The 12,159-nt window shown below is 29.1% G+C and overlaps 1 protein-coding gene across 1 annotated transcript in view; it reads left to right on the top strand.

The window, feature by feature from the left end:
- The window catches only part of LanB2 (laminin subunit gamma-1), a 771,247-nt gene that overhangs the window by 349,147 nt on the left and 409,941 nt on the right, over window positions 1-12,159 (top strand). The window lies entirely within an intron of this gene.

Here is a 12,159-nt window from a genome sequence, read left to right as displayed (position 1 = left end):
GGATTCAGGGATGGTCAAAATGGATATTTCCGTGGAAATCTGAAAACCGAAATTTTTCGCGATCACAATACTTCCTTTAGTTTGTACAAGAAAGTAAGAAGTGCGTTTATCGCTGGTTTTCTAAAAAAAAACTACATAAGTTACAGTTCTCGAATTCATTTTTTTCAATTTTCAAGATCAAGTTTCGTAAGAAACCATGAAAATAGCTTACATTTTTGCATTCCAAGAATTTCTGTATGGGTTCATTTCAGTGGAGGAAATGAAATCTGGGCGAAATTTTTTCCTAGCCGTAACTCGTTAAGGAAGCGTTTCCGGACCTATGTTTATATGTACTCTTTTCTTTATTTTTATTTATAATGAGCTGCCAAAGTATCTGCATAACATGGTAAATCTCCTAGTAAATAAATCACGCAGAATATTCAATAATACCCAAACAAATTATCTAAAACCTAAAGAAACTTAATTTTTTGATGATTCATCCACATTTTATGCGTTTTTTGTGCTCCTATTTAATATCATTTTTGTAAACTTAGTGAATAACAATAGTGGTTCTACGTGTACTCGTTATTTTTATATTTAGAGTGGATAGCTATAAAAACAAAATTAACGTTTAACTTGATCCATTAAACTTAGCAAACCATTATTAATTTTCTTAGGGTAAATACCAACCATTAATTCAAAACCAGTCAAAGAATCTTTTTTAATGAATTAATAAGATGTTGTTCGTTTAATAAAATTAACAATTATTGTTACACTTAATAATGGTAATATAAATAAAGCTGTTTTAAAGAAAATTAACTTTCAGTAGCTTCCGGCTAAAAATTAATTAAAACTCTTCTTATTAAAGTTGCAAGTTAAAAAAACTGTCTGCTACATTTTAAAATAAGTGAAATTAATTATTCTTAATTACATGAACTTGAGTGCTTAAAAGAAGTCGTTTTGTCTACATTTTTAAATTAATTTCTGTCAATAAAAAATTAAATTCTATTAACTTATTTCTTCTATTCACTTACCATAGGTAATATTATTATACTTGATTTCCAAAATTGTAATTTCATAAAAAAGTTAAGCTCAGAAAATGCATAATTATAAGTCTGATCTGAGGTATTAAAAAAATGTTAGCTGATGAAGTAAAGTAATTTATAATTAAAAATGTTTTCTCTGTAATTATGTGAAAATCGTATGCAAACAGTAGGCTTATCTGTTTATGTTTCATAAGAAAATTATATAATTATTTATTTTTTAAGTAATCTAACTTTGAGAAAAAATATTCCTTAAAAAATATAAATCAATTATTAGAATAAAATTTGAAAATTGCTGTAAATTTTCCGTTTATAGATGTAATTTTACGTTAGAAAATCTTCCTTTGCTATTATCTGAAAAAGAATTACTTAAAAAATAAAATCATAGAAATCAACTCTTACTGAGAAAGATTTGAAAATATATATAGCCTGAATTTAAAATTTATTTTTAAATCGTTAAAAAATTGATTTTTTTTTCTTTCAATAATTTAAAAATGAGTGATTATGGTAAAAAAAAGACAAATTTATTTTTTATATTTATCTATCGACTAATATATTAAAAATTAGGCAATCGATTTTTCAGAAATTTAGCTTTGAATTTTTAGAAAACAGTGATCATTTCTTATATGCAAAAGTGTAGATTAATCGATAGTTTTTGGCAAATAGAACGTAGGAGAAACATGAGAAATACCCCACTATAAAATTCTCTTCCTCAACGTGGGCCTCTGCTATCTCCTATATACTATACGAGAAGTTAGACACATATTTAAAATTAAGAATTTATAGAATAATAGTTCGAAGTAAAGGAAGTATTGTGATCGCGAAAAGTTTATCAACAAAGTTATTTAAATGAGTTACTGTAAAGTAAAAATAATTAATATAGGCTACATTTATAGTAATTCTAAAAATTACATCAGGCCATGAATTACCTTATTAACGTTTTTAGTTTGTTTATTTCAGTTCTCTTTATCATCTTCTTCATCATAAGTCCACGACTAATTTTTATTTTTTATCTTCCTCTTTTCTCTACAATTATGAATTTTCTTAGTTCCCCCACTTCGGGATAATTTTATCTTCAATTGTACAAACTAAAGGAAGTATTGTAATAGCGAAAAATTTCGGTTTTTAGATTTCAACGGAAATGTCCATTTTGACAATCCCTGAATCCATTTTGACGAGTTTCGGTGTGACGTCTGTTCGTACATACGTGTGTTCGTATCTCGCATAACTCAAAAACGATTAGCCGTAGTATGTTAAAATTTTGGATTTAGGATTGCTGTAACATCTGGTTGTGCACTCCCCTTTTGACTGAAATCGACTGAATCAAGTGTCCAAAATGCCGAACATCCCCAAAAAAAAGGATTTTGAACTTTTTCTTAACTGCAGTAAAAGCCCTCATTGAAAGCTTTTTAACGATGTATCATAAGTGGTATGTATTTTTATTGGTTCCAGAGTTACAGCCAGATAAAATTTTAATTAATGAAATATTTGGATCTTGCAAGAGAAGGCATATCGGTTTGAATCAGTCTTCATCTCCTTTTTTTATTAACTTTTTTCTTTAATTTAAATATACTGATTTATTACTAATTATTAACCTGTGATTGTAAAAAAAATTTACAATAACTAATAATTCAATAACATCAAAAAAAAAAAAAAAATGAAAAAATCAGAAGTTAGTGAAATAAAATTTGATGGACTTTTAAAAATGTGTGTGTGTAATTTAATAGGCATTATTACATATGTATATATGTAATAGATTTGGTGAAACATCTAATTATTTAATAATAATTGAAAATTATAATTTAGAATCGTACTATTTTTGTATTTTGTAGTTTAATTTTATTTAATTATTCTGGAATATTTGTTTAATTTTATCTACATTAAGGTTAACTACAGAGTGACTGAAAAGTAGAAGAAAGAAGAATTACCCTCAGAAGAATTACATAGCAATCAGTCAAAAAACTGGGTACAGGATTTTGCATTTCTCGATGTTTCATCCCCAGGAAGTGGGTAAACCGATATTTTGATAAAATTTAGCACAGGGACTCATGCATGCTTATCTCTACCACTTAAAATTAACCCAAATTTCTCCTCCCCAAAAATCTTTAAAAAAAAACTGTCGTTATTTATTTCATGTTTTTTATCCAAATTACTTTATGCCATCCTAGGCATAATAGTGGTGTAATTAACTCCCCCCCCCCCCAAAAAAAATATATATATATTTTTTGAAGACAATATTGGAGGTGGGGGAGCCAATCAAATTTTTAAAATATGGACTTTTTGAATTTTTAAAAATTTTTTTAGCTTGTTTGGTTTTGCTTTGTCTTATCGTAATCATACAAGAAGCACAATTTCATCACAACGTAATACTGGATATAAAAACAAAATTCCTTACCAATGCCAGGAAATTGTAAAAGCTTTGTTATCGGCTTTTTTTTTTAATATACTCGTATATAGGTTACAAAATAATAGTGATATATATATATATATATATATATATATATATAACTCTGAATACGCTAAACTAAGAAATGATGAACTCAATTTAAAAACAGCGATGCTTATTAAAACATTATTTTTTTCAAGTCTTAATGAATCTCCATTTTCTCTGACGTTTCTTGAAAATTATAAAGATTCGAAAAATTAAATGAAAACGTGGATAATAACTAAGATAATGAACCTTTGGCTTAATTTTATATTAATTCTTGACAGAGTATTTGTTGAAAAGGTACAATAAAAATAATTATTATATAAGTTTTTGTATATAGGTAGGTAGATTTCTGTGGTACTTATGAAAACTAAATTTAAAATATGTTATTGTCCTTTTTTTGAATCGTGTAGTTTAATTTTATATTGGCTGTATATAAGTTGTAGTGTCGAAATTTTTTTTACTTTCCCGGAATCATAGCTCGAGAGCAATACTGTAAGAAGGAAATTGGAAATTATGGTAATCAGCCAAAAAATAAGGGATGGTTTTTTTTTTTGCTTTTGTGACGTTTCTTGAACAAGGATTCTAAAAAAAAGTGGGAGTAATGTTTGTAAATACGTATATACGTGTGTTGTCGTATTTGAAGTTTAACAACTTTTGACTGGATAAACCAAATTTGATGAAATTTTGTCAAGAGGCAATTTTTTGGTAACATTTTGAAGTCAGTATCTCCAGGAGGGTCGATACTTTTTTTGAAGTCAGTTATCACAAAATTTTGCAAACATAACTTCACTGTATTTTGAGCTCAGTACATGCGTGCATGATTATCTTAGCATTCTTTAAAAAGTTTTGTTCCAAAATTTCCCCTTCCCCAAAAAATGAAAAAAGTGATAATTTTATTTATTGCGTATTTTTTAACTGATTCTTTTATGTCTTTCTAAGTATAATAGTAGTTTTAAGTAGTCAAAAAAAAAAAAATAATTGATAGCAATATTGTTGGTGGAGGGGCTAAAAAAAGTTAAAAAGTATTTATTTTTTGGAATTTTTTAGGTTTTTTTGTATCATTATTATTTCACTCTTACATACTCGTAAGAGTAAATATTAAAAATTTATTTTTAATTATATATATTTTTTAAAGTCTCAGTGAATTACCTACCTTCTGTTAGTTTTACATTATTTTTGACGAAGAATTTATTGAAAGAAATAACAGAAAATTATTTAATTTTTTGGAATTATGTAATCTAATTTTTTATTTGTAGTATATAAGTTGCAGCGTCGAAATGTTTTTTTTATATAAGTTTACATAGAATATTTTGTCAATTTGGAGTTAATGAGACAGAAAAAATGAATATTTTTGTAGACTTTGTAGGAATCCAACCTTGAAAATTACAAGATTATTCCTATTATTACCGTGTAATTACGTCAATTAATTATCAAATACAAGATAATAATTACAACAAACAACTTATATCTTATTTAATGTTAAATTGAGAATTTACGAAAATTTATGACATGAAGTAACGATAATAAACATTACAAATTGTGGTTGATATTTCATCAAGTTATAAAGTCATTCACACGTAATAAAGTACTTATAAAATATTATTTATTATTACTACTATTATTATTTTACAATTATTGTAGTTGTGTTATATTATACGAGTATATAGCTGAACGATCATTTTAGTACGTGAAATTGCGTTTTACTGTTTCGTATTTACTGTATATCTTAAGTTAGATACACGACTTTTACTAAGCGTGTGTTGTTTGCTGTGTACGGTTTTTCAAGTAATTAACAATCCGGCTTCGAATAATGTTATGTTGGATTATCTTAATGCTGTATAATTGTGTTTCGTTTACCGCTAAAGTACGTAATTGTCGATTTACCATCACATTGTATTGTTTTTTATATCCTTTTTGAGGTTTTTTTTACTATTATTTTCCGGTTAATTGTAGTTCTGTATAAATATATCTTTACACTTGAATTGTTAATTTCCGTTCCCTGCATTCTTCTACGTGTTTGTTCTCTTATAATATTTATAGCAATTTTATTTTTTTCTCCACAATACGAATAGATGATAATTCTTGTTGTTCAATCTGGGTTCTTTTAGACGATGAGCATGGTGTTTTTTAACAGATTATTTTTACGTAATTAGCGGTAATGTACTAATATATTACTTTTATGTACTTAGCTAGCCATATTAACGTATCTACACCTTATATTTTATTTCAAAATAAAATTTGTTAAAATTTTTTGTTTAATACTAATTTTTTTTTTTTTTTATTTATTATATCATTAGAATATGTTTAAAAACTAAAAATCAAAACCTGTATTGAAATTGTAAGCTTGATTCAATTTTTTTTTAAATATTGTATTATATATTTTAGATGCAGTGTAAGATTTTATTTAATAAAGCCATAAATATTAATGTATAGATAAAGAATACTCTCTCCCTCTCTCTCTCTCTCTCTCTATATATATATATATATATATATATATATATATATATATATAAAAGAACATGAATGACTGATTGATTTATCAACGCCCAATAAAAACTACTGAATATAAATTGCTGAAATGTTCTTCTTACGGTGTAAGTACACACAAAGAAAGGAATTTCTGAAATTACGAGTTTAAAGGATTAAAATGGAGTAACAATGCAATTTATTATGTTTTTAATTTCTCAGTAACAATTGAAGATATCGACTTGATTTTTGTTATAAGTAATTTTCATGTAAATATCTAAAATCGAATTTCTAGATCTTTTGAAATTCCGAGAGTAGAGGGTTAAAATGGATTTTAATTTTTCGACAATGAATAGCGAAAAATTTCGGTTTTCAGATTTCAACGGAAATATCAATTTTGACCATCCCTGAATCCATTTTTACTTGTTTCGGCGTAACGTTTGTACATACGTACGTATCTCGCATAACTCAAAAACGATTAGCCGTAGAATGTTAGAATGTTGAAATTTTGGATTTAAGACTGTTGTAACATCTAATTGTACACCTCCCCTTTTGACTGTAATCGACTGAACCAAGTATCCAAAAAACCGAAAATCTCAAAAAATTTGGATTTTGGGCTTTTACTTAACTGCAGTAATAAGCCCTCATTGAGAGATTTTCAACGATATATCATAAATAGTACTTATTTTCATTGGTTCCAAAGTTATAGCCAAATAAAAATTTAATTAATGAAATATTTGGATCATACAAGGGGAAGGCACGTCGGTTTGAATCCGACTTCATCTCCTTTTTTTTAATTTAAATATATTGATTTATTAATCTAATAATTATTAATCTCTGAAAAAAAAAGTTTAAAATAAATAATAATTATATATATTACTAATATTATTATATTATATATAATAATAATAATATTATATATATATTACTTTAATGCACTTTTCATTTTATAAAAATTTGTATACGTAATTTAATAGGCGTACAAGGAAGGAGTGTGGTGTCCACATCAAATCTTCTTTTTTTTTAACTTTTCAGCAGGAAATGAAGATATCAACTTGATTTTTGGTATATGTAATTCTGTTTTAAATATCTGAAAACCACTTTCTAGATTTTTCGAAATTCAACCTTGAAAGGGGCGAAGAAAAGTAACAAAATTTGAAAAAGGCTTGCAAATTTTCTCCAACTCCAGCTATACTAAACAAGATATTTAATAGATTTGGGCTTGCAATATTCTTCAGATAAACATCTAAACACCATATTCGGGTTTTTTTGAATTTCGATTTTTTAAGGGGTGTAAAAGTGTACGGCGCGGCAGTTCAACTAACACAGCCATTGTTAGAGTAAAAAATACATTTTTATCAATACGAAGTACGGGTAACCAGTTATCACTAATATTTTTAAGATGGAGGCCGACTGTTTTGAAACCTACATTCTTAGATCACTCAAAGTTTAAGGCTTGTACTGACCAAACTGTTGTGAAGAAATTACTTAATACACTGATAGTTTAATTTTTATTTATTATTCTCACAGGCATGAGTTTAATTAATACATGGGGGTCCAGGGAACAGAGCCCGCTGGCTAAATGGGAAGGGCGAGTGAAGCGAACCCTGACCGGCTAAACATCCTGTGACCGCGACGGGAAACCCATATAGCGCGGGCGAAGCGGTGACCGGTCCGCTAGTAAATTTATAGAAGAACATGTCGTGAGAGATTCATAATCAGCACCCAGTAAAAACTACTCAACATAAGTTGATGTAAATTTTTATATACGGCCTTCTTACGGTGTAAGTGCAAAATAAGAAAGGATTTTTTAATATTTTAACAAATGAAGGTACCAACTTGAATTTTGGTAGGCTTAATCTTCATGTGAATATCTAAAAAACCAATTTTTTTTATTTTTGAAAATTTCGAGTTTAAAGGGTTAGAATAGGGTTTTAAAACAATTTTTATTTTTATTTTTCGGTAACAAATGAATATAACAACTTGAATTTTGGGTCTTGATGTGAATAACTAAAATCCCAATTTATAGATTTTTGGAAATTCGACCTTGAAAAATGAAGAAAGATAAACAAATTTCGAACAATTATTACTAATTTTACACATTTCCGGACTATACTAAACGAGATAGATATTCAGTAGATCAATTTTTGGGTTTTTTGAATTTAATTATTCTAAGGGGTAGTAAAACAAATTGTTTTTTTACATTTTTGCTGTTTTATGCTACCGTTATTGAATCAATCTTTATGATATTCGGTATTATCGGTAATATTGTGATGGTAATTTATGTTTATAATTCTGATATATATTACGCGAGCGATGCCGCGATGAGAAATCTAAAAACCAATTAGTTGTTTTATACTGATCAAACTGTTGCTCTGAAGAAATTACAATACACTGATAGCTTTTAAATTGATTGGGTTTTAACTGTTATTTATCAGTACTCGTATTATTCTCACAAGTATGAGACAATGAACACAGTGGGGATCCAGGACACGGAGCCCCCTCTCTATACGGAATGGCCGAGTGAAGTGAGGCCTGACCGCCATATATATACATATATATATATATATATATATATATATATATATATATATATATATACACACTAGCATCCCCGTCGCGGTTTCGCCCGCGCTATGTGATTACTTGTTGCGTTTTTCGTAACGGTTAAGTTTTTTTTTATTTTATGTTTTATAGTCAGGTAACCGGTCAGGTGCAGCCAGTCACGTCACACATACAGTAACAGTGGCAGTGTCTGTATTCGTTGAGCGGCCGTGCCGGCGGCTCATGGGATGCGACGGTGTACGACACGTACACCGTCACACCCATTAAACAATCGAAATTTAAAAAACCGAAAATGGTTTTTAGATAGTTATCTGGAGAATATTTGCAAGCCTAAATCTAATGAATATCTCGTTTAGTATAGTCGGAAATTGGGAAAATTTGTAATCATTTTCGAAATTTCTTTTGCTTTTCTTCACCTCTTTCAACTCCAAAAAATCTAGAAATTTGGTTTTTAGATGTTTACTTGTAGATTACACACATCAAAAATCAAGTTAATATCTCCATTTGTTACCGAAAAATTAACAAAAAAAAAAAAAGTAAATTTCAATTTTATTCCAGTTTAAGCCCTTTAAACTCGGAATTTCAAAAATTTATTTCTCAGTGTGCACTTATAGCAGTACATGTTACATCAATTTATCTTCACTAGTTTTTGCTGGACATCACACTGGAGAGTGTAGTGCACCGCAACATGATCGAGTTGGAAGAACCCACTTCCTGGAGCAGGAATCCATTCCTATCCTATACGCCAACTGAGCTTTCTAAACGTTGATAAATAGTATATAACAGCCTTTAGTTTGCAAATAGTTAAGTAAATAATCAATAACGGTTTACCACATTTATCTGTGTCTGGAAAAAACTGGTTAATAACATACTCTAAAAAAAATTGTTTTTTTTTCTTTATAGTAATTTGATTAAATATTGCAAAATATATATTCATATAATAAATTATATGAATAAATTTTACATTAAAAATTCTTGTTTATTTTAATCAGATTTTTCTTTCATATAATTAATTTACTATCATTTACAACTTTGATTTTACCAAATTATATTTTCCTTTGTAGGCAAGTAAGAATTTTTTCCGCTTTAGCCAGTTAACTGCTTTATGCAGTTTCACATTTTTTCTAGTCTGCACATATTCAAAAAATATTGAACGATTAAATCGTTGAAAATTAGTTATAAACTGGAAGAATTACATCGATTTTTTAAGATCAATAAGTTCTTTTTCTTTTTCAAAGTTAAATTATTTCCCGCATCTTTCGAGTGTTTAAAATGGCATTTTGAATTTATTAGCCTTCTGAATATAATTCAATGGTTTTTTTTTTGAAATTTCTTTTAGTAGACAACGGAAAACTATGAAAAATGATTTTTCGTTTGGTTTCATTTTCTGTGGCTACAAACTTCTCGAAATGATTCGTTCACCAAAGACATTTCGTAAAAACGTCATTGACTTGTACGATGCCATCTTGTTAGGAACCAACCGTGATTGACTTCCACTTCTGTTAACTGACTAATGAAGTGTGACGATCACTATTAACTGTATTTTGGACTCACAATTTGCATTCTATTCATATCGACTCATTTTTTTCGCTTTAAACGTGTAATTCACGGGGGTTAATTGAGAAAAACGTAATTTCTGGGATACCTTCGGAGTTTTGGTCAATAAAACGTTTAAAATGTTGACAATAATATAGTCCTTTTTCATGATCTGTAGGTTTCAATTCTTAAACACATATTACTTTGTAGGGGGAAAAGTTTCAGTTTTTTCGTACAGCTTACACATTGACTTGCCATAGTATCTGAAGAATCGAGCGACTTCTGTTAATTTAGTTTAGGTGGTGTTCCATTTCGATCAGTGTCTAAAACATAGTCTATTGCTGGAAATTTTTCGTTAAAAATTCGTACTGCATTGCGGTCAGGAACAGAAGTATTTGGAAACTTTTCAGAAAACTTGTGTTTCACTAAACCAATAGTTTTGTTATTTTCACGAAAGACGTGTTCAACGAGAAAAATGCCTTCCTCTACCTAAGGGAAACATTACGTTTCTCACAACTATTGATTCCGATAAACGAAACGAAACAAAGCATGTTCAATCACAACTCAATTGGCGTTTTGGTTTATTAGTGAGCAACGCCTAACGAATCCACAGGGCAAACAAACCTAACGCCGAAAGAACAGAATACACCATATAATTCTAAAACTTACTGCCGACGACTTTCCAAACGCTCTGTATATAAAGAAGAATGTTAGTGTCCGTTTGTCTTTTATACAGATTACAGTTTTATTGTGATGAAATTTTTCACACTAACAGTCCCAAACAAGAGGAAAATTAACACTTCATTCTGAAAAAACTACCCCTACCACCACCAGCCTTTTCATTTTTTGTGATTAAGTTTACATAAACATAACAAAAAAAATATAGTTGTTACTATGGTAATGTATGATTATTGAAAGAATTATTTTCGAATAGTAGGAAAATTTGAGATAAATTATAAAAAAATAATAATATTGGGAAAATAATTATGTTGTAAAAAGGGCACTGGAAAATTAATGATTTCAGAAATTTTTACATTGAAACTTTTGACTCCGTACCTTCAAACCTATCGAAATGCCAAAAAAAAGAAAGATCGTCCGTCGGAAACATCTGATCAACGGGAGCTTCGTCTAGAGCAGGAGCGCACCAATGCTTCTACGTCAAGAACGAAGGAAACGTTGGAGGAAAGAGAGCTTCTCCTGTACCAGGAGCGTGATAGAGCTTCTACATCAAGGATACTGGAAATGTCGCTGGAACGATAGTTGCGACATGCTCTACGCAGAATGGAGGAATTATGAGCCGACATTTTGATTTAAACTGTTGTAAATTAGTTTGATAAAGTAGCAAGCAAGATTTTAAATTTTATAAAAGAAAAATCTTTGTAAAAGCTTAAGAATTCGATACGTTTATACTATATTCGACTTTCCAGAAGATTATAAAATATGAGGAAACAAAACGAGGTCTGTAAATAAAATATTGAGACTGTTCATTAAACCTTTTTATTTACAATCCATTACATGGACTCTATCACCTTCAAAATAGTTCCCTTGGGAACCCACGCAACGCTTCAAACGTTTTTCCCACTCTTCATAGCAGTGTTGGAACTCAGAAACCGAAATGTCCTTTAGATGGTCGGTTACTTTTTTTTATGTTTTCAACTGTTCCAAAATGGTGTTCTTTGAGATGTTTTTAAAGTCAAGAACAGAAAAAAGTCGCAGACACTCAAGTCAGGTGAATAAGGTGGTTGAAGAACTACAGGAATGTTTTTCTTTGCCAAAAACTCATTATTGAGAATAGAGTATGACAAAGTGCATTGTCATGATGCAGCAGAGTTGTGTTTGATGGCTGGTCTCACGCGAGCAACTCTTTTTCAAGAATTTCTCGGTAAACATATTGATTTACATTCTGTCCTGTAGGCAAAATCTCCTTATGGACAATGCCATTACTATTGAAGGAACAAATTAGCATGGTTTTGATTTTTAATTGGCTCATTTTTGCTTTTTTAGGACGTGGTGAGTTTGAAGTGTGCCACTCCTTGCTCTGACGTTTTGTTTCTGGATCGTACTCAAATATCTGATTCATAACCAGTAATAAAACCTTTTTAGAAAATCAGGATCAGTTTCTATTCGTTCTAGAAGATT

The sequence above is a fragment of the Lycorma delicatula genome, chromosome 8, assembly GCF_047948215.1.
Source record: "Lycorma delicatula isolate Av1 chromosome 8, ASM4794821v1, whole genome shotgun sequence".
Lineage (NCBI taxonomy): Eukaryota > Metazoa > Arthropoda > Insecta > Hemiptera > Fulgoridae > Lycorma > Lycorma delicatula.
The sequence above is the reverse complement of the archived record's forward strand: the minus strand, read 5'-3'. Positions and strand labels throughout refer to the sequence as shown.